Source organism: Numida meleagris, chromosome Z (genome assembly GCF_002078875.1).
Source record: "Numida meleagris isolate 19003 breed g44 Domestic line chromosome Z, NumMel1.0, whole genome shotgun sequence".
NCBI lineage: Eukaryota > Metazoa > Chordata > Aves > Galliformes > Numididae > Numida > Numida meleagris.
In genome coordinates this window covers 21,331,273-21,354,424 of record NC_034438.1, presented here as the reverse complement: position 1 = coordinate 21,354,424, position 23,152 = coordinate 21,331,273, and the positions used below count along the sequence as shown (strand labels likewise).

Sequence of the window (23,152 nt, the reverse complement as noted above, 5' to 3'; positions counted from 1 at the left end):
AGGGGGGGTTTTGATTGATTCCTTTACGCAGGGACCCCCGAGCTAACATAGTGGCCCGGCAGCTCTTGCGAGATCGGCTGATGTGGCGTGGGCATTGCCAGGGCAACGGCCCTGCATCCATGCCCCTTGCCTTAGAAAAAGCCTCCGGGAGGCTACCTGGGATGCAGCAGGGGAGTTCGTGTGCACGTACCACAAAGGCCGTTCAAACGCGCTGAAACAGTAAGCCACTCGTTCACGTGACTACACAGTGAGGAGGCCTGTTATATCACTGTGTAGGGAGTGGTAAGTGCAGGGGCACCTGTTAACGGGCTGGTAATGCGGTCAGGACGGAGCCAGTGCTATCGGCAACAGGGAGGACCAGACCAGTTGCACCTTGTTAAGGTTGCCCTAGACCATGCTAGTGTCTGCTGGTTTGCCATGGCAGCCCCCCGGCGGAAGGCTATTTCCAGGAAAAATGCAGGGACCCAGACTGAGGTCCCATGCACAGATAAAAGGATGGCCGCTGCCAAGAAAAATGAGGAGACCCAGATGGAGGTCCCACAACAACATGTTAGTACTCAGGTTTTTGGCTGCAGTGAGTGCTTGAGCTTGGCCCTTGCAGTGCAGGGCGATGGAGAAAGCGTGTGCGTCAGATGCGACCAGCTAAATGATTTCCTTAGCCTGGTGGCTGATCTGAAGGAAGAAGTGAAGAGGCTGAGGAGTACTAGGGAGTGCGAGCAGGAGACTGATCAGTGGTGCCAGTCCCTACCATCCCTGAGATGGAGGCAGCCAGCTGCAGCCCTGCACGAAGCATGTCACCCCCTACCGCCTTGCAAACAGGTAACAGGGGGGAACCAGCAGGCAGGCAGTGTTCCTGCTGCAGTGATCCCCATGTCCTCTCCCCCACCTAACAACGGTGATGAACTGGGGGGCAGGGAGCAATGGCAAAAGGTCTCTGCTCAGCGGTGCAGGTACACCCACCCGGTGATTCCCCTCCCTCCTCAGCTGCCCCTGCAGAACAGGTACAGTGCTCTGTGGAAACAGCTGGACAGTGGTGGAGATGATGGTTCTCCCCACTTGGAGGTGTCTCCAAAGCCCAGCACGACTACCCCTAACATTAAAACATCCTCAGCAAAGAACAAAAGATGGGTCATTGTTGTTGGTGACTCAGTGCTGAAGGGAGCAGAAGGCCCAGTATGTAGACCTGACCCTCTACACAGGGAAGTCTGCTGCCTCCCAGGAGCCCAGGTTAAAGATGTAAGGAAGAAACTTCCTTCCCTAGTACAGTCCTCAGATTATTATCCTCTGTTGTTGTTTCAGGTAGGCAGTGATGAAATAGAAAGAACTTCTCTTAGAACCATGAAAAAGGACTTCAGAGACTTAGGGTGACTGGTCAAGGGTTCAGGAGCACAAGTTGTGTTCTCCTCTATCCCTCCAATTATAGGGAATAATAAGAGACTAAACATGATGGGTCAACAGATTAATATCTGGCTCCAAGCCTGGTGTGCCCGGCAGGGGTTTGGGTTTTTTGACCTTGGCTCGATTTACATGAGACCGGGCCTGCTGGCAACCGATAGCAGTAGCTTATCCCACTGGTGGAAAGGGGGTTTATGATGGGAATTGGGAAGGTTCATTGAAAGGGCTTTAAATTAGGTATGAAGGGGGGTGGGGGTGAAACCAGGGTCACTAGTAAGGACCCTGTATGTAATGAGCCAGTGCTTCTGGGAGGGGCTTGTGCTAGTAAGATCCCACAGTCTTGTGGGGGGAAGGAGGAGGACGACACACCCTTTTGTAGGAAGAACACAAGGGATGATGTGAGGTCGGTGGCTATGGTAACACGTGAGCATGCACAAGAGGGTATTAGGGCTTTAGGAAGCAGTGGGGGAGAACTTCAGATTTCTTCTGGAAGTTTGAGGGAGGGCCCCTCTAGAAAGGCAGTGTGCCGGAAAGCCCAGCTGAAGTGCCTTTACACTAATGCACGCAACATGGGAAATAAGCAGGAGGAACTGGAAACCATGATGTGCTCGGAAAATTATGATCTGGTTGCTATCACGGAAACATGGTGGGACGAATCCCATGACTGGAACACTCTGATTGAGGGCTACAGCCTCTTCAGAAGGGATAGACAGGGCAGGAAGGGAGGCGGAGTTGCCCTCTACGTTAGGAAGTGGATAGATTGTGAAGAGCTGTGTCTGAGTAACAGCCATGAGCAGGTTGAGAGCTTATGGGTTAAAGTCAGGGATCGGTCCGGTAAAGGAGATCTAGTGGTTGGGGTCTGTTACAGGCCACCTGGTCAGGGGGAGCCTGTTGATGAGGCCTTCTTGCTCCAGCTGCAGGAGGTGTCGCGTTCATGGGCTCTTGTCCTGATGGGGGATTTCAACCACCCGGATATCTGCTGGGATAGCGGCAAGGCGGGCGGCAGGCAGTCCAGCAGATTCCTGGAGTCTGTTGAGGATAACTTCCTGGTCCAGGTATTAGATGACTGACCTGAGGTGAAGCCTTACTGGACCTGGTGCTCACCAACGTGGAGGAGAGCATTAGAGGGGTTAAGATTGGAGGTAGCCTGGGCTGTAGTGATCATGCCCTGGTGGAGTTTGAGATCTGGAGGAATGCAGGCCTGGCAAAGAGTAAAGTCAGGACCCTGAACTTCAGGAGAGCGAAATTCCAGCTGCTCAAGGAACTGCTGGGTAGGATCCCTTGGGAAACTGTCCTTAAGGGCATAGGAACAGAGTAGAGCTGGCAGCTCTTTAAGGACACCCTCCTGAGAGCACAAGAGCTCTCCATTCCCCTGCAAAAGAAATCGAGCAGAGGAGGGGGGCGACCAGCATGGCTGAGCAAGGACCTACAGCTTAAACTGAGGGAAAAGAGAGAAATGTATGTGAAGTGGAAGCAGGGTTGTATAGCCTGGGAGGAATATAGGGCTGTTGTCCACATGTGTAGAGATAGGATCAGGAAAGCCAAGGCACAGGTAGAGCTAAACTAGGCTAGGGATGTGAAAAATAACAAGAAGGTGTTCTACAGGTACATAGGCAAGAGAAGACGAGTAAAGGAGAGTGTTCCACTTCTGATAAATGAGGATGGAGAATTGGCTTCCTCAGACATGGAAAAAGCTGAGGTGCTCAATAAGTGCTTTGCCTCGGTCTTCGCTGGTGGTCAGGCTCCCCGTGTCTGCCAGGACCCTGAACCTCGAGGTGTGGGTGAGAGGAGCGGATTCTGTCCCACTGTAACAGAGGATCAAGTTCGAGACCTCCTCATGAAACTGAATGTGTGGAAGTCCATGGGGCTGGATGATATCCATCCTAGGGTTCTGAGAGAGACGGCTGATGTGGTTGCCAAGCCGCTCTCCATCATATCTGAAAAATCATGGCTGTCCAATGAAGTCCCCAGAGACTGGAGAAAGGGAAACATGACTCCGTTTTTAAGAAAGGGAGAAAGGATGACCTGGAGAACTACAGGCCGGTGAGCCTCACCTCTGTGCCTGGGAAGATCATGGAGCAGATCCTCCTAGAAGACATGTTAAGGCACATACGTGACAAGGAGGTGATCCGAGACAGCCAGCATGGCTTTGCCAAGGGCAGATCTTGCCTGACCAATCTGGTGCCTTTCTACAATGAAGTGACGGCATCCATGGATGTGAGGAGAGCGACGGATGTCACCTACCTGGACTTCTGCAAAGCCTTTGTCATGGTCCCTCACCACATCCTTCTCTCTAAATTGGACAGGTATGGATTTGAAGGATGGACTGTTTGGTGGGTTAAGAACTGGTTGGCTGATCGCAGCCAAAGGGTTGTGATTAATGGTTCTATGTCAGGGTGGAGGCCGGTCATGAGTGGTGTCCCCCAAGGCTCAGTCCTGGGACTGGTGCTCTTCAATGTCTTTATCAATGACATAGACGATGGAATCGAGTGTACCCTCAGAAAGTTTGCAGATGACACCAAGCTGAGTGGTGCAGTCGGTACATTGGAAGGAAGGGAAGCCATCCAGAGGGACCTGGACAGGCTGAAGGAGTGGGCCCACGAGAACCTAATGGGGTTCAACAAGAAGGACAAGTGCCAGGTATTGCACTTGGGCTGGGGCAATCCCAGGTATTTATACAACCTGGGGAAAGAACTCCTTGAGAGCAGCCCTGCAGAGAAGGACTTGGGGATCCTGGTGGACGAGAAGCTGGACGTGAGCCAGCAGTGTGTGCTGGCAGCCTGGAAGGCCAACTATGTTCCGGGCTGCATTAAAAGAGGAGTGGTCAGCAGGGAGAGGGAGGTGGTGGTCCCCCTCTACTCAGCTCTTGTGAGGCCCCATCTGGAGTACTGTGTCCAGGCCTGGGGCCGCCAGCACAAGAAAGACGTGGAGCTCTTGGAAAGAGTTCAGAGGAAGGCGACAATGATGATCAGAGGGCTGGAGCACCTCTCCCATGAGAAAAGGTTGAGGGAACTGGGCTTGTTTAGTTTGGAGAAGAGAAGGCTCTGGAGAGACCTCATTGTGGCCTTCCAATACTCAAAGGGAGCGTATAAACAGGAGGGGGATTGATTGTTTGTGAGGGTAGGTAGCAATAGGACAAGGGGGAATGGTTTTAAGCTGAGACCGGGGAGATTTAGGTTAGATATTAGAAGGAATTTTTTCACTCAGAGGGTGGTGACACACTGGAACAGCTTGCCCAGGGAGGTTCTGGATGCCCCATCCCTGGAGGCATTCAAGGCCAGACTGGACGTGGCTCTGGGCAGCCTGGTCTAGTGGTTGGCAACCGTGCACTTAGCAGGGGGGTTGAGACTCGATGATCCTTGAGGTCCTTTTCAACCCAGGCCATTCTATGATTCTATGATTCTATGTAACCGAGCCCAATGAATATGTATAAGTTTGGCTTTTAAACTTTTTTCTGGGGATGTGCGAGCTTGGCAGGGTGAAGACCCCCTCGCATCCAGTGTGTGTGCGCAGTGCTGAATAAACATACCTGCTTTATAACCTAACCTGGGGTTATAGAGTTTGATTCCGCAAGTCACTTGTAGATGGGAGTCCCATTGGCAAGTCTCCAGTCTTCTGGGACCTCCCCAGCTGACCAAGAATGCTGACAGATGATGGAAAGCAGCTTGGCTATCACCTCCACCAGTCCCCTCAGCACTCTTGGATGGATCTCATCTGGCCCCATGGACTTGCAGCAGTCCAGGTGCAATAGTAGGTCTCTGACTGTTTCCTTGTGCTCCCCATGTGAGACTTCCAGGTCAGAGAGTAGAGTACCCTGAGGATAACTGGTCTGGCTTTTAAAGACAGATGTAAAGAAGGCACCGAGAATCTCAGCCTTTTCATTATCCTCAGTGGTCATGTTCCCAGCTGCATTCAGTAAAGAATGGACATTCTCCTTGGTCCTCCTCTTACTGTTAATATATTTGTAAAAGAACTTCCTGTTCCCTTTTACCCCAGTAGCCAAGTTGAGCTCAAGCTGGGCCTTTGTCTTTCTAATTTTCTCGCTCCACATTCTAATAACTTCTTTGTACTCTCCCCGAGTTGCCTGTCCCTTCTTCCACAGGAGGTCAATTCTCTTTTTCTCCTGGAGCCTCAGAAAAAGCTCCCTGTTCATCCACACCAGTCTTCCTCCCCGCCAGCTCATCTTGCGGCTCAGGGGGACAGCCCATTCCTGTGCCTTCAGGACTTCCTTCTTGAGGAGCGACCAGCCTTCCTGGACCCCTTTGCCCTCCAAGACTGACTACCAAAGGACCCTCCCTGTCAGTCTCCTGAACAATTCGAAGTCCACCCTCCAGAAGTCCAAGGTAGCAGTTTTGTTGTCCTCTCTCCTGACTCCACCAAGAACTCTCCCATTTCATGATCACTCTGCCCAAGACAGCTCCCGACCTCCACATCTCCCACCAGTCCTTCTCTGTGAACAGCAGGTCTAGCAGGGCATCTCCCCTGGTAGGCTCTCTCACCAGCTGCAGAAGCAAGTTATCTTCCATACACTCTAGAAACCTCCTAGACTGCTTCTTCTGCGCTGTGTTGTATTCCCAGCATATATCAGGGGAGCTGAAGTCCCCCAGTGAGAACAAGGGCTGGTGATCATACAATTTCTGCCAGCTGCTCGCAGAAAGCCTCATCTTTCTCTTCATCCTGGTTAGGCGGTCTATAACAGATCCCCATCAGGATGTCCACCTTGTCAGCCCTTCCCCTGATCCTTACCTATAGAGATTTAACCTTATCATCCCCAGTCACAAGCTTAATAACATTAAAACACTCTCTAACATAGAGAGCCACGCCACTACCCCTCCTTCCTTGCATCAGACCCAGATGTCTGGGAATGGATTTCAGGGCCCTCAGAAATTGCAGGAGAGATACATGATGCACCTCTACATTGTCAGCTCTAGGGGCTGGGACAAGACCTGGGTGGAGCAGGACTTCTGGCATAAAACTGCTGACAATTACTTCTTGTCTTTAGGAGTACACAGCAGGATACTTTAGGGGGGTCTGGTGGCTCTCATAATGTTTACAATGTTTTTCTGATCTTTTTTCACTTACACTAGACTTTTCTGTGTCCTTTTCCCAACTTGACATAATCTGCTGGTGTTCAGTTTATGTTTAATCCATACTAAAGATACACTTTACCTGCCTAAGCGAGGGGTCTTTTCCAGCAGGTGTCACTGTGAAGTAATAAAAGCAAAATCCACTCCCACAAGCGGTGTCAGGAGCTGGCAGAGCAGCAGGATTCATGGGCCTGGCTGGGCCAAGGACCAGCAGCAGGCTCTGTGCCAGCACCTAAAACAGAGGCTGCCATGAAGTCTCAGAGGAGGAAGCCACAGGTTTTGCCTAGTGTCCGATGAAGGGCTGTAGGTCACACCCATCCTCCTGCAGCTGGACAGCATGCCCCTCCCTGAGGTGCTAGGCTGGGCCACCAACATCTCAGCAGCAGCAGAGCACTGACTTTTGAATGTCTGAAGCCTTATGTATGATGAATTCTTGCAGGCACAGGAAGCTGAGCCTATATTTTCTACCCTGGGCTTCATGAAGTCCTGTATTTCCTTTATCTGCAGAATAAGACTGGTTTTCAGGAGCTAATTTTCAGAAGCCAGTTAAAACCATGGATGCATGTGCTTGCCTAAAGGACTGGCTTTAGGGAGCCAGATTTGAAAATGACAGTGTCACTTTTTTATTTCGTTGTAGTCAAATTTAAAAATTCTGTTGTCTGCAGGACTCCAGCTCAGGTTTGTTAGCTATTTTAAAGCTCCACAGTGATTTTGCATTTTTGCTGTTATTAACAATTTGATACTGACATGTCTGGGAAATTAGCTAATTCACTTGTGTTTTTATAAGCAGTTCAGTAATGTAACTTATTTCATTACTGTATACAAAATGTACCACAAATAGACCTAGACACAGAAATGGATGAGGAAGATTTTTGACAGCAATTTTTTCTCAGAAAAATATTAAATATTAATGACATTTTGCAAATCTACACCAGCCTTGACGAACCTTTCTTTAGAAGGGACCAAAGAAGGACAGAAGCTCAGAAACTGACACAATCTGAAAGTTGATGAGAAGGCATCCTACTGGTCTCCCTGTGAGCCACTCTACTCCGAATCATGATTGTCTCTGGTTCATGAATGTTGCCTTTTAGAGTGCCAGGACAATAAAGCTTCATTGTACTGGAAATTGTATTCTATTTCAAAAAACGATTTTCAAATACGTGTCACAGAAAGACAATCTCAATTGCCTTTTTTCCCTATAAAACAAAAACAAAAAACCCAAAACCTATCCTCAAGAAGCTTAACCTACTTAGCTTGTCCATGACTGATAGCACTATGTGAGTGTAGGGGTTACACAAACAAGACTTTTGCAGATAAATTCTCATCAGCACATGGTGCAAGATTTAACCTGATAATTCTTAACACTTCTGATTCCCACTACAGTGGGAAATACTGATACTTATTACCATTAGTTAAAATCATGCACCTTCATTGTTCAGTACTCTGAAAAGGTATTTTCGAACAACAGCGTTCTGTTTTGTCAGTAATTTAGAAATGGCCCAGTAGATTTTGCCCTGTTGTCTTAAGTTAATTTTAAAAAAGAAAAGTTTCCTTGTACAATTTGGAAGTTTGAAGCTGTTGTGAATTTCAGCTCTTGTACCCTGCAAAAACACTTTTGCGAAGACAACACTGTCTCCATGGAGACCCTAAAAAGGTATTTCAACAGAAGCTTTAAGTTTTGCTATTTAAAGCATGCAATGTGACATGAGAGAACATATTTCTGAGTCTGACTTTTGTCTTTTGATCTCTGAAGATAAACTTCCTTGAGGTGAGCAGATTAACAAGTACAGGACACAAATTAATTGCTTCTAGTCTGCACAATAATTTTCACTTTTTAAATTACTTTTAATGAAAAAACCCCTTTCCCTTATGTATGTTGTAATAAAGTAATGTAAATAAATGTGACCTTTCTTGGATTTTTCCCTCCATTAACTGCTTCTTTTCTTGTGCAAAACTTATCCAGTACCATGAGTGAGAACATGATTATATAAAGATGTACGAAGCCCACACAACAGTACTCAGAAACTTATCAAAGTTTCAGATCTGTGATGTGTATGTTATTTTTTTCTTACTCTTCATGATTCAGAAACTCAGTTAAGCAAAAATATTTTACTGGATTTGTGTCACAGTGAAACATTAACACATTTAAGAGATCTTCACATAACTTACATTCATGTTTTATTTGGAAAATTTATGAACTGGGGAGGCAGAAGGACAAGCTTTTCTGCTATCTATCTGCCCAAGTGGAGATCACTGCAGAAGGACTCAGAGAGACATGCTGATTCCAACTTTAGCTTGAGAGCAGTAGCCCCAGCTGTACAACAACATGTGTGGCTCTCATAGCATGGCTTGGACCCAGATGATGATACTCCATTCCATTCATCATGCCTTACACAGAACCATGGACACTGTTTGAATCATGCTTGGTTTGAAAACCAATAGTTGCCTACTCAGTGGAAAATTCTAGGTATTTTGGTAACCACTCAAGAAACATCAGGAGGAACTGAGGAAAACAGCGAACAGAGTCATCAAGAGCCAGTATGAAATGTTAGATATAAGTCAGATTTTTCATTTCACTAGCTGCCCATGTTACTGATTAAAAAGAGACATTTTTAAAGACTAGTCCATCTCATAAAGTTTTGGGTTGTCGAAGCTTCTTGTGTTATGCCTTTGTGATGTCACTTGCAATGTAGTATAATAAAATTAAATCCAGACCCTCTTTATTGAGGTATGCAATGAAATGTTTGTGTCAAAATCCCTTTTAAGTTACAAGATGTCTTTGTTGTGTCTTGCAAGGCTCTGAGTTGTCATTAAACATGGTATGGAGGGCTACTGTCACAATCACTCAAAAGACATAAACATAGCAGTGTCTTCCAAGATCAAATTCCCTTGTAATGAATATTGGAAAGAAAGAAAAGTGAATTGTTATATTTCTTTATAATTCTTCCTCTAAACCATTAAAAAATGGAAAACTGGAAATTCAGTTCTTTTTTCCATCTATGTCTCAGAGGCACACAGTTCTGGAATAGCTTTCTGTAAGGAGTAATGTGAATAAGAAACAATCAGTTTTAAGTTGGAGCCTGACAAATTTACAAACAGGAAAGTAAACAACTTCAATAGGAGTGGAGGTGATGACTCAGAAGCTTCCTCACTTCACTTCAGAACCCAAGGCAGAAGGGACAAATGAAAAAAAAATGTTGCTATCTGTTGCAGTGCTGTTTCCTCCTATAAGAGAAAGCTTCTTCACTTTGTTTCACTTTTAGAAAGCTGAATTAATGGCTGAGCATGGACTTAGTTTTCCAGCCTCTCTTAAGGCTGAAGTGATGCCCACGGCAAGTGGGGTCAAACAAACGAGGCCATAGCTTCCCTCTTTCAGAAGCAAAGAAATACTGCTTTTGAAAACCATCTCAGCTTCCCTCCATTCAGAGCCAATCTGTTTTACTCCCATTGGAGGATAAGCTCCAGCGCTGGGTGAGGCGGTGCTCAGATGATCAGACACTCTTTGTCAGAGACTGCTTTCCCCAGCAATCAGGCAAGCTCCCTTGTTCCTCCAGCCCCTACCTCTGTGAAAAACAGGGTGGTATATAAAGATAGCAGATTTCATTCACATCCTCTTATAACCACAATACCAAAGCAAATCTCTCAAACAACTGTATCTTCAGTATGATTGTCAATTGCCCTGAAACACTGCAAGCTGTGTTAATCCAGAGTAGAATCACTTTTTAGTTTGTATATATATATCCATTCTTGCATTATTTTACAGGAAAAATTATATATATTATCCAGATATCCATGTATATCAACTTCCCTCTGAGCATTCATAAGGAACTGAAAGACTCTAACAAGAGAACCACAAGCAGGTCAGCTCACCTCCTAGCTCTTGCCTTGCCAATAGTCCAGTTTTGTAACTAACAAACTATGATGATGCATTTTCAATGGCCTGCAGTCTCTCCTTGTCTTGCAGTGATACTTTCTGTTACCTTTAATGTCTGTCTTTTATGTATTTCTCATATCCAGATGAGCACTGGAGTCCACATATTGACTGTATATTGCTTTTTACCAATAACCTGTTTTTGAAGAGAAAACAGAGCACTAAAAAAATGTATAATATAAATAAGAAAACACCATGAGGATTAGATCCAAACTCCCCCCATTTTAAGGTTCCTTATCTCCTCTACAGTTCAGGTTTACTCTGGCATTTCATTTCTGTCCTAATACAACTCTTGTTTTCCACAGCTTTCCCCTATGCCTATGAAAAAAAAGGAGCTTGCAATTATGATAATTATGCAGAGTTCCACCACTTCATGCAGCTGTTTTCACATTGTTTCCCCTATCATATTGCTCAGAATTTTTTAAGTCAATCCACCAACATTTGACAGACCTTAATTCATGTTTTTTTCTTCAGAATGCAGGAGAAAATACTTTGAAAATTTTCCTAGAATTGTAGAATTTCCCAAGATGGAAGAGGCTCCTAAGGATCATAGAGTGCAGCCCCTGGCTCCATGCAGTACCACCCACAGTTCAAACTCCATGTCTGAGAAGACTGTACAAATGCTCCTTGAACTCCGGCACTCGGTGCCGTAACCACTGCCCTGGGGACACTGTCCCAGGTCCCGACCACCCTCTGGTGCAGACCCTGTCCCTAGCCCCACCTGCCCCTCCCCTAACACAGCTCCATGCCGTTCCCTCGGGCCCTGTCGCTGTCACAGAAAGCAGAGCTCAGCGCTGCCCCCCTGCTCCCTGTGAGGAGCTGCAGCCGCCATGAGGCCTCCCCTCAGCTCCTCTGCTCTGGGCTGAGCAGACCCAGGGACGTCAGCTGCTCCTCATCTTCCTCTCGAGACCCTCCACCATCTTTGTAGCCCTCTGTAGAAAAGTAAACTTCTCTAACTGGAGAGAGCTAAACAGGTTATGCATTGTTTGAAATGGGAAAATGAAATTTGCAGAGGGCTTTTTGATAATACTGTACTGTAGGGAAAAAGAAACTGTTCGGGTAGCTTTGCTTGAAGTGTTTGTTTTTATCAAAGATATCACCAGATTTGTATCAATATGCTTATTATTTTTTTAAAACCAAAACAGACCTACTTTCAGAGAGTGGTGAGGCACTGGCACAGGCTGCCCAGAGAAGCTGTGGACACCCATCCCTGGTGGCATTTAAGACCAGGTTCACTGGGGCCCTGGGCAGCCTGAGCTGGTGGGGGGTAGGCCTGCGCATGGCAATGGGTTGGAACTAGATGATCTTCTGACCCAAGCCATTCTATGATTCTACAATTCTATGCTTTTAAGATTCTATGTTTTTATGATCCTATGATTTTATATGCATTGGCTACACATTGTAGCCATGTCTGCACCTTTGTTAAGGTGCTGTGACATGTACACCATGCATGCTCCAGCATTCAAAGAAGCCTCCTCTCTGTGCTGGGGTGTCTCAACATTCAGAGAACCTGTCACACTCTGCAACCGATTGCTTATTCACACCTCACCAACTTGGAAATGAAAACTTGGCCCCCTGCAATCAGCAGAAAGATGCTTCACTGTGATAACTTCCCTGACCAAAGGGAGATAAAACAGGGACAAAACCAGCAACAGCCTAAGAGAGCTTTTTTCTCTAGTGCTATTTCATAAGCAGAAAAGTATCAGAGAATCAGAATACATAGAGATAAGCTAATGAGATAATCACAAAAATGAAGTACTTTTCTCATAATAATAGTCTTGGAGAGAACAACTTGTAGAACCTAGGAAAATACAGGCTGATAGTGTGAGGGAGGAAAGCAAATGTTTTGAGTGAAGTTGGTGGAAAAATGTACAACTATAATTCAGCCAGGAATAAATATAAGCTAGAAGCTAGAAGGAAGGCTCACCAGGGATTTCTAAATTTAGGAACAGCCTCTGTCATGAGTGGTGAGGACCAAAAAATCCCAACAACTTTTAAGATTGAATGATTTCAGTTCATGACAGAGATTGCAAGAAGTGGTTATGTATGATAGCAGGGCATTAAATTCGGGGAGTCACAATCCCCCTGGTTCTCCTGTGTTAATGGCAGCAGAACTAAGCTAGAAGATAAGATGGATTGTCAGAATTCACACTGCATTAAAAGAAAGACAAGAATTCCATGAGTTTACACAGCTTATGGTCGGAACTATTTCATTCACAAGGGGCCATAATCTGATGTTCAATATTTACATTTAAGATGCTAAAATAAGATGTGACTAACTAGACACCAATCCTTGCTCAAGTGATTTTTCTGAATTAGCAATGATATAAAGCCGAGTAATCTAGATGGAGAGATCCAAAACAGTCCATGCCAGCATGTTCTAAAGCATGGTAGTTAGTCCCATATTAAAAGCCCTCAGGTAGTCAAAGTAAGTCCAATCAAATGCACCTTCTGAGTAATTGTTCCAATCACCGACATGGGGAATAATTGAAACCATGACATTACTTCCTCAGTTTGGAAAATTTAGCCCTTCCTTGGCTTTCTGTTCTGTACAAAAAATAGCAAAAAATATTTTGTGTGTTATTTTAAACCACCAAAGAAAATTAAAAAACAAACAAAACAAAACAAACAGAACAACAGAAGCATAGCAAATGATACACAGCACACTTGCTCACCATTAGCCAACTGATGCTCAGCCCGTCACCAAGCAACAGCAGGTCTCTCAGCCAACTTCCCCACTCTCACTCTTCAGCACGACACCACATGGTACTGGACATTCCTTTGACCAATTTAGGTCAGCTGTCCTGGCCATGTGCCCTCCCAGCTCATGTGCAGCCCCAGTCCCCTCACTGGCAGGGCAGCACAAGAAGCTGAGATGTCCCTGGCTCTGTGCAGCACAGTACAGAAACATCACAGAGTTATCAGCGCTATTTTCATTACAAGTCCAAATCACAGGACAATATGAACTACTGTGAAGAAAATTAATTCTAGCCCAACCAAACTAGAGCAGTAAGACACGATTAAAGGTGATCTAGAAATGCAAAGGTCTTGCTTACAATTCAAAACACAATACTTAAGGCACTGCTTCTGTACACTATTCAGCCAGCTTGTGCCTATTGAACACTGTTTTCATACTGCTGGTCTGAAATATGCCAGGGAAGATTTCCTCCAATTAACCAGGAAACAAGACTGTAGCACTAGCTGCGATGCTGCAATAAAGAGAAGTTGCCTGTCTCATCTGACTGTGTTGCCTCAGTTCTTGTAAGTATTCCTTCTGACACACCAGACAAAACTCTGCATTCATATTTAGGGAGATCTGGCATCACAGTGGTGACACCCTAGGTCTACTCTGTACAAGCAGAATTTACTTCACATTTGGTCTTGATAAAATCAATTTAGTTTTCTCCTTTTTCTTTCCTCCAAGGAATCTTCACCTAAATATAAAAAATATAAAAAATGCTGGTTCTTCCATAATCCACATTAGCTTCTCAGTTAATTGCCAACATTTATGCTTCATCTATACTTGGGTTTTTTAAACCTCTTGATTTTCAACTTGAAAAGGTTGAAACAGAGTGTGTTGGAGACTCCCTGTCACAGCAAGTTTCCCCAGGGGGTGTGGCCAAAGGCTGAGTGGGATTTTTTTCAAAGGCCGTATCAGAATTGCTCTTTGAATTCAGACACTGAAGTTGTTCTCTGGCAAAAAGTAGTCTGCAACAATCTGTCAGATCTTTTGCAGACTTGCATATCTGCTCATTGGAAACAGCATATATAAGAAATAACTTGCAAAAACAATTTGTGAGTGTAGCTCTTTCTTAGACACATAGAAGAACGATACAGGACTTCAGCATGTAGTACTAATAGACCAAAATTGAGTTGGAATTTTTTATGATATTGAATTTGTTGAATATGCACAAAACAGATCAACTGTAGTCAATATAAACCTTTTTTTTTTTCATCAGATAAACAAAAAACTAATTGAGAACAAAAATAAACACACTCAACCAGAAGCAAATGAAGACCTCAACTGCCTGCACTTCAGAAAAGGTAAGTCTTCAAGTACAAGTGAGATATTCCTTTGCTGGTGCAATGCATTTGCAGTCTACTTTCTGCTTCAGTTGCCTACCAGACTCTGCATGTGCTTTAATAAGCTTGCCTATTCCACATAACCCAAACTGCCTTAGAATGTATTTAGGATTCTGAGTACACAAGATTACAGATCCCTTCTGTTTCATTAGCATCCAGGGGCATAAGGTCTGCTTGAAAAATGTACTCTGAAGCTCAAAGGTTGCCTCATTCTCCTTTTGATGTACTCCACAGGTATAAAGCAGGACAAAGGGGGTGGTAAGATATTCGTCACCATGCTTGCGCATCTTTGGAGCTTCTTTTTCCTCTGAAGTGTAACAGCTAACAGGTGAAGCTGGGCAGAGCACAAAGATTCTTTGGGTTTTTCTATTAATTTACATGATGCAGTCCAGGCTAAATGGAAGAGCTTAAGATAGCATACTGAGGAGGTTGATAGCCATTGTCTTTTAATCAGAATTTAAGCAAATAAGGAAAAACACTGAGAGAAATGTTTAACCACACCTATAGTAGGGCATAAGTCTGAGAAACCACTTACTGAACAGAAGAAGAAAAGATGGTGGTCTCTTCTAACCATTGCTGCAATTTTGAGCTTATCACTGAAGATGGCATAATTTATCCTGGTCTGAATAACAGAAAAATTTAAGTCATATACAACTCTGACACAAATCCACGTAAGAAGAGCCAAAATATTAAACACTTGAAAAAGCAGTCCTATGCAAAACAAATTTCAGAATTAATAGCTCAGCTTCTGTTATACATTAAAAGGTTACTATGGGAACTGTATACCTGAGCTATAATTAAAAACAGGTTCTTACTCCTATGACAAACCCTTGTTTATAAGATTCTGTCCTTTGTTTTGATTGGCAATGTGTTCTCTGTACTTCTTCTAGTTGATTTTTTTCTCTTTAAATGGAAGTAACATTCATACCAAGACCTAGAGCTCCACCAGTCATCATATGGTCTTGCCTTATTGGGTTTCCTTCTCTTCAGTATGCGTGCTGGATCCAGTTTCCTGCTGTTGCACTGACTTACATGCTTTCTATCTGGGATAGGCTATTTTAAATGTGATTGTTCTGATGTATATAGTTAGAATCATAGAATTGTAGAATCACCAAGGTTGGAACAGACCTCCAAGATCATCTGGTCCAACTGTCCACCTATCACCAATACTTCCCCACTAAACCATGTCCCTTAGTAACACATCTAAACATTTCTTGAACACATCCAAGGACAGACATTTAACCACCTCCCTGGGCATCCCGTGCCAGCACCTGACCACTCTTTCAGAGAAGAAAGTTTTCTGACCATTCAACCTGAACCTTCCATCGTGCAACTTGAGGCCATTCCCTCTAGTGCTATCAGTAGTTACAAGGGACAAGAGGCCAAATAACTGCCTTCCAGGTAGTTGTAGAGAGCAACAATGTCTCCCCTGAGCCTCCTCTTCTCCAGACAGAATCCCAGTTCCCTCTCCATGAGACTTGTGCTCCAAGTCTCTCACCAGCTTCACTGCCCTTCTCTGGAAACACTCCAGCACCTCACTGTTTTTCTTGTAGCAAGGGGCCCAAAACTGAACACAATACTCAAGGTACAGCCTCGCCACAGCAGAGTACAGCGGGAGGATCACCTCCCTGCTCCTGCAGCTACACTATTTCTTATACAAGCCAGGATGCCATTGGCCTTGGCCACCTGGGCACTTTTATTTTACCCTGAGGCTGGAACTCTGCAACCCACTATCAAAAGCTCTCTCATCTATGACTTGTGTTACCCCTTTGTCAGTTTTTCCTTACTGCTCATAAACTACCACTATCCTCTTTCTGTTCTTTGTAAGAAGTGCTCTTACGGCAGATATTTGGATTTCTCAGGTAAGAGGGATTTTAATTTTGCATGCACAATGTTTGTCTACCAGACATCATCATTGGAACTTGCTCCCAAGCCCATACAATTTCATTAGTAGGAAACTCCCTGTAACACCCAGTAGAATTGAATGTTCATTTGTATTTCATGAACGTGCCCTTCAGAAAATCTGATATCGCTGTTGCAATTAGTCACACAGTACCACAGTACAGAAGACTCAGAACTGTGCCCATACCTTTCTTTTTAAACAAGTGATTCATTTTAAACAGATATATATATATTTGCTATTTAATACTCAACCTGAAATGCGTTATGTTTGCCAAGATAATTTAAAAATTTGCCTATCACCAGGTAGGTCTGAATCCAGTCTCTGCTTGCAGCTGTCTAAACACAGAAGGGAAATTTCCCTAGAGTACTGAAATCTTCTGAAAATTTCCCTTAACTTCATTAGCAGCAACAGCTATGTTGGTTCTGATGGCTTCTGTGCCCAGAGTTATTTTAAATGTTCTGTGATCAGACTTCATAAATGTGGAGCTTATAGTCACACCTGATGTGTCATTTTTATCTACAGTACAGCTCCCAGTGTTGCTACCAACAACGAAGATACAGCATATCTGCAGTGCTGATGTTAATTTGAGTGGGAAAAGAAGGCAGAAGGAGAAGAGAGGCAGGTTCTGCTGCTACTATTTTTTCTACAGTATCCAAACATTCATGTTAGAGTAAGTCTCAAACTTTGCCTGACTTTTGATGTCAGTATCTCTAATTCACATTGACATTTAGCCTAGACTTTTGAAGATGCTTAAATCACCTACTGAATTTGCACTGCTGATATCTTATACACCTTTAAGAATCTTGTTGTGACTTCTTGCAGACAGCAAGGGTGACAGTTTCTACTTTTTACAAATGTGAAGTTAGGATTTTGTAAACATATTTAATAAACAGAAACTCAAAAGTCCATCACATTAACAAGCAGGTTATTTAAATTCAACCAATGCAATTACAGCTAGTGGACTGAAAAGGAAGTTAGAAGAGGAAGTGTAGAGAATAGACTATAGACAGTGTAATGTTGATGGTAATCATTATGCTTTTTTTCAGAGAAGATGAAGAACTCTCTGCTTGCAGCTATCATTTTATTTGCAGCAGGTGAGTTTTGATTTGATGCCTGACTTACTACTGTTTATACATAGTAAAAATTCTTAAGATTACTCAAAGACAAGGATGTATGACTTAAGTAAGTCATTACTGGATTAAAGTCTCTGGGTAGGAGAAACTACAATTAGTAACAGATTTTCCTATTTATTTTACAGCTGCCTTGTTAAATGCATTCTTTTTTTATTTCCTAGATTCCTGTGACTGTTTAAACTGGGATTTTCCATTTTGCAAGCAGCTTCCAGGTGCGTAAACATTTCTCACATGGTAACTACTTAATGACAAAGATGAAGACCTTTGCTGATGGAAATCTGTCAGCTGAAGTGATTTGCATTTGAAATATGGCACAGGGCTTTTTGGTTGAAATTCAGAATGTAGAAGCTGTGAATTTCTGACCCTTTCACAAGACCTGCCTCACCATTGCAGGGCTGCAGGCACACGGTCTATCCCTGTTTCTAGTTTCTGGGGGCCTCCTAGTGGCCTCCTTGAAGGACACTAACATCTGTAACATTGATATTGACAAACTTTTACGGTTTAGATTTAATTAATACATTACTGTCAATGGCAAAATGGATCATTCAAATATGTATCAGTAGAGGGTATTTCATAGCAGCTAGTGGTCATGTTGAATTTATTGTAGGCAGAAATAATTCTACTTGCTAAGAGCCACAGCAGGGAAAATACATTTTTTAGTACATAGTACTGGATGAGACATCATAGTAAGACTGTATTTTTCTGATACTAGCCACGCATTATTTTCTAAGCCTTGCTATTATCCCATTAGACTAAATTTTAAAGCGCTACTGAGAATACCAGACAAATGAGAAGAAAAACAACTCTAGAGTGGAAAAACTATGCCTCATCTGTCTGCCTTCTGTTTCTTTGTTTTAAAGAGGAAATTAGATTGTGATATCTTTGGTACAGGGGAATTTTTCTCTTTGTACACCCGAGTGCTGTCTTGGTACAAACCTAAAACTATTTCAAGGTGTAGGGGAGCTAACAATATATATCTTCTTTCAGGGAAAGCAGTACAGTAAAACCAAAAATGAATAGGAATAAACTGAATGTGTACGTACACTAAATCTCACAACTGTAGGACATGTGAAAACACAGTAACAAGGTATTGTCAGCTGAAGAGTGTAATACAGGACTTGAGTATATTGGCTGGGGCAGCAGGTGTGGGGTAAGCTAATACACAGTTTCTATACATAAAAGATACTCTGCTACTATTTTGTCTTGATTATTTTTAAATTCTCTCACAGGGGAAAATGTTTTTTTCTGATAAGATCAAGAGCATGAAAAACAACACAAGCCCCTACTCTTTACGCAGAGACAGGTCTGCAACAGTGTGGTCACCACTTGGATCTCAGTTAATAGAAATTATCTGGAGAAGAAGTTAACAGAAATTATGTAGAAGGGTGAAAAGATTTTCATTAGATTTCATCCTCAGCAACCTCTCCAGAACTAATATTTCACCCATTTCAAGAGTGGCATATTACAAACGTACTGACATGAAGTGTTAGAGCAGTTCCAAAAAGGTTTTTTTTTTCCAGGTGTTCCTTTAAAAGAAAATAAGAATTACCAAGCCAATGAAAGGCTCAATTCAGAGTAAAAGAAGAGTAGAATATGAAAGCAGTTGCTCCTTTTGCTGGTTCTTACAGCACCATGCAAGTGAGCAAGATTTGGTTTGGTTGTTGGACTAGAAAGCAAAGAATTCCCTAATTATTCATATTGCTCTAGAAACAAGCAAGACCTGATCTCCACCTTCCAAAAAGGAAGCTGCACATGCCTATGAACTAATGCATCAAAATTTCATTGGAAATGCACATTTCTTCTGGTAGGAGAAAGAGGTGTTGGGGGATGGTGATCTTAATTCAGAGCTATACTGACATACTTTCTCATCTAAATCTGCTGTTAATTTAAATATATAACTGACACCTGAACATTGAAGTAAATACCAAGGATAGCTTGTAATTCAGGTTAAATGAAGAAATCATTCTGAATATGGAAAAGAGGAGGACCAATCTTTTAGCACATAACTTGGCTGAATCTGATAACTGATCTGTAATACTAATTCCAGAGACATATATTTACTAATTGAATATCAAACATTTCCTCTTTAATACTGATAAATTTATTGGCAGCTTACTAAACTCATTACATACAAGAAAGACAAGGTCCTATTCATTATGAAAAAATAGTTACATTGAGTATTCATGCATTTTGAGATCCTTATCTACTTTTCTGAAAAAAAAAGAAGAAAAAAACCACCCACATTTCATTTCTGCACCTTTTTTTGAAAAGTGTGGGTGATACTTGGGCTGATTCTTCTGACAGTCTTCAGACAGTAAAATACAAAGCAAAAGGAGAACAGTCAGATTTTATGACTACAGTTTCTGATAAGAGATTTCTGAAATACTAAAGTATGCTTAACCACTACAGACTAATGGATCCTTTAAGAACATCATCAGTGTTCAAATTCCCCTTGGCTGAACCACAGATATGCTCAACTGCAAAAAAACAACAACAACAAAAAAACAACCAACTCCTTTTTACCAAAAATTAAGCACAAGTCATTCTGTGTGAAAACTCACGTTCCTGCTTTGTAATGTGATTTTTATGAGTCTGGTAGCTTACAGCAGTCTATGGTTCTCCAGCAATTATTCTAAACTCCACAGAGAGATGATTGATAATTTTGGACTAATTCTGGAGTCTGGTCAATCCATTCCATTGCTGAAAATTAGTCCTATGCTACAGTGATATAATAATTTGCAAGAAACTCCCCAGTAATTTTTACAGGTTGGACACTGCAGAAATACCACATTTGTCCTCGGTGTTGATCACCAAAATGCAAGCCCTCTCTTTTTTCCCCCACACTTAAAATTAATTAAGAAATAAATTATTGCATGGAATTAATTTCTAAGATGTGAGGTCTATGAGACCCTCAGTTCCAGCCTACACTTTCCAAAATGTCTACAAACTCATGTTTAGCACTCAGTAAGTTGCTACCGACAAAGCTACTGCCACATCCAGTCTGTAGCCCTGCCAACAAACAGGATCTTCCCCCACACAAGGCAGATGCTCCTTGTTCTGCAAGGTCCTCAAGCCATAGTGACTCCCCAGGGGACGTGGTTTGCTCTGAGGATCTGGAGCAACCTCCCATAAGGCACTGTCTCATACATGTTCCAGGAAACAGCTGAGTGGTGCCACACAGTTCCTTTTCCCAGTCTGTCACATTAGCAGAGACACTGAGGGCACAACAGGAACTGCCTGACAGGGGTGAAACCACAGAAAAGAGCTGGGAGGCAAAAACCGAAGGTATGCTAGGGTAGAGGTGCACAGCAATTTTGTCATATGCTACAGGAAAATTACCTTTCAAGAGCGTTCCTCAAAGTTACCCCAACAGATGATGAAAAGATAGAAATGCTTCCTTGCATTCCAGAAATTATTTTATGCCAGGGAATGCAGTAGTGCTTCCCACAGTACGAAGGCACTCAAATCAGACTTAAAGAAAAACAGTTCAAGCGCTAAATAAGTGCAGAGGCAAGCAGGAAGCAAAACTGTCACTGCTGTGGGAGAGAAGTGCCCCTCAAAGGTGTCACAACACTGAAGCTGCAGGAAAGCAAGTATTTCCGCACTGCGTTGTTTGGCACAGAAGAGATCTCAAAGGAAACATAAAACATAGGGAGAATGGTCCTTTTTCTACATTTTCTACATCTGTTTTACTTGGAAACATGACTGATCATGTTTAATCTCTTAAATGACTCTGTCCCTTGTTTAAATGTTAGTAAGCTGCTTGCCTTGAGAATAAACATGGCATAAGGCTCATACAGCAGCTACTTGTTTCATTTTACAAAAGATATAGCTTGTTTTATATTTTTTGTCTTTTCATTCTCCTAGTCTTCTTGCCCCTGTTGATGGTAAATAGTTGTTGGTGATGGGTCTTTTCTAGTCTGTATATTTAATCTTGCAGATTGGGACAATGAATTGGCATGTTACAAAGAACTAAGTGAGGATCTAACCTGTACCTGGCTGCCAGCACCCAGTGTTCCAAATAGTATTAATTATACCTTATTCTTAAAATGGTAAGTCTAAAAGTAACTTCAGAAAATGAAAAGTTATCATTGCTGTCTGGTGATTCCTACCTGCCTAAATTTTTTCATACATATTTAATCACGCTGTAGGTTGTTACACAGTACGGATCAAGCCTTGCCTCACACCTCATCAGTTCTTACTGACTTGGTAAGAGCCGCACATTTCAAACTGCAAGGAGAGTGACATTGGCAAGCACACACGGTACTAAGCAGACACTTACGTTAGCTTTATAATCAATGCAGAAACAGCTAGAACCTGTGCTTGAACATAACAGATTTACAGAAAAGTTTGAAATAGGTGCACAGAGTCAACAACTATTTGTCTAATCTGAGGAAGAGTGATGTACCATTTTCTAATTTCATGAGGAGTGCCCAGTAAAGCTACTCAGGACTGAATTGAGAGGACCTCAGCTCTGTAGCAACTGTACTTACCCATCTCTTCCACAGATGCATTAAACTTTGAGCAAGCTGAAACCTCCACCTTCCCTCCTAGTTTTAAAGAAAAGATAACGGAACAACCATGCTACAGTTAGTAACTGTATTTCAGAGAAGTGACACTTCCAACCAGTAATTGTCTTCATTATCCACTGAGAACATGGAAATGATATTACAATTACCCTCCCCCCACCCAGTAAATAATGTTTTATCTAAGCAATGATTTCTCTTTTCTGTGATTTTCTAGTCATTAGTCATCTTTCCATGCATCAAAAATCTGTCTGAAACTTTATTTCCAAAGATCATCTTAATTACTTTTAGTTTTGTCTATTGATTTGCAGCAAATATTCAACACTAACACATTCTAAGTTCAAAGGCTTGAGTTTTATTATGCATTACTATAATGTTAAACCAGATAACCAATGAAATGCTGGATAAGTCACATTCAAAAAATAGATTTTGAAGTATCTTATTGCAGTTCCAAATTAGTGAGTTTAACAAAATTAAATTAAATTGTAGAGGTTAATAACAAAATATGTCTATCTTCAGTTGCTCCATGTTTTTTAAGAGAACTAAAACAAAGGACTCTGGTAAAATGTAGATGGGCAGAATAAATCAACATCTGCCCATCGGATTGTTAAAAAAAATGAAGCATGTTGCTGCCTCAGTGTCTTCATTACAAAAGGGATTTTCCTCACTTTACATCTTCGTATTTGGGATTTGCCATGAGATTAAGGGCATGTTTAGAAACAGCTGATATCAGAAACACAGTTTTTACCATGAGACCGTGTCATGGAGTACACAGGTTATGACACTGTATGCTGTTGGCAAATTCTGATACTCACTGCTGATCATTTTACCACAAAGCACAGTGCTCTTTGCATTAAAAAAGAGCTGTGGTTAGAAGTATCTCCAAAAGTTAAGGAAATGTCTCTGCACGGGGAAATTCCCCAGGGCAATCTTCTGCACACTGCAGAGCAGCACAGTGGCAGCCTCAAGGCTGTGACTGCTCTCCTCGCCACTGTGGCTATTTTCCCACCAGTGGAAGAAGCGGATGGCAATTTACAATAAATACCAAACCATACTGAATTTGTTGTCTTGCCTTCTGGGTTTTCCAAGAGCCC

At 42.7% G+C, this 23,152-nt stretch overlaps 2 long non-coding RNA genes across 9 annotated transcripts in view; one reads left to right on the top strand and one right to left on the bottom strand.

Moving 5' to 3' along the window:
• Positions 8,648-23,152, bottom strand: part of LOC110389721 — a 42,308-nt gene continuing 27,803 nt past the window's right edge. For 6 of the 8 annotated variants that reach the window (XR_002433350.1, XR_002433344.1, XR_002433346.1 and 3 more), the window contains 4 exons: positions 22,026-22,082; positions 15,032-15,118; positions 10,353-10,549; positions 8,648-10,045 (listed from right to left, as the gene is read on the bottom strand). This is a non-coding gene — a long non-coding RNA (uncharacterized LOC110389721). The remainder of the gene's footprint in view (positions 10,046-10,352; positions 10,550-15,031; positions 15,119-22,025; positions 22,083-23,152) is intronic. The other 2 variants (XR_002433345.1, XR_002433348.1) reach the window with 1 other exon arrangement.
• On the top strand, positions 11,236-22,012 carry LOC110389723. The gene is made up of 3 exons (XR_002433353.1): positions 11,236-14,457; positions 16,922-17,493; positions 17,694-22,012. It is a non-coding gene; the product is annotated as an uncharacterized LOC110389723 (long non-coding RNA).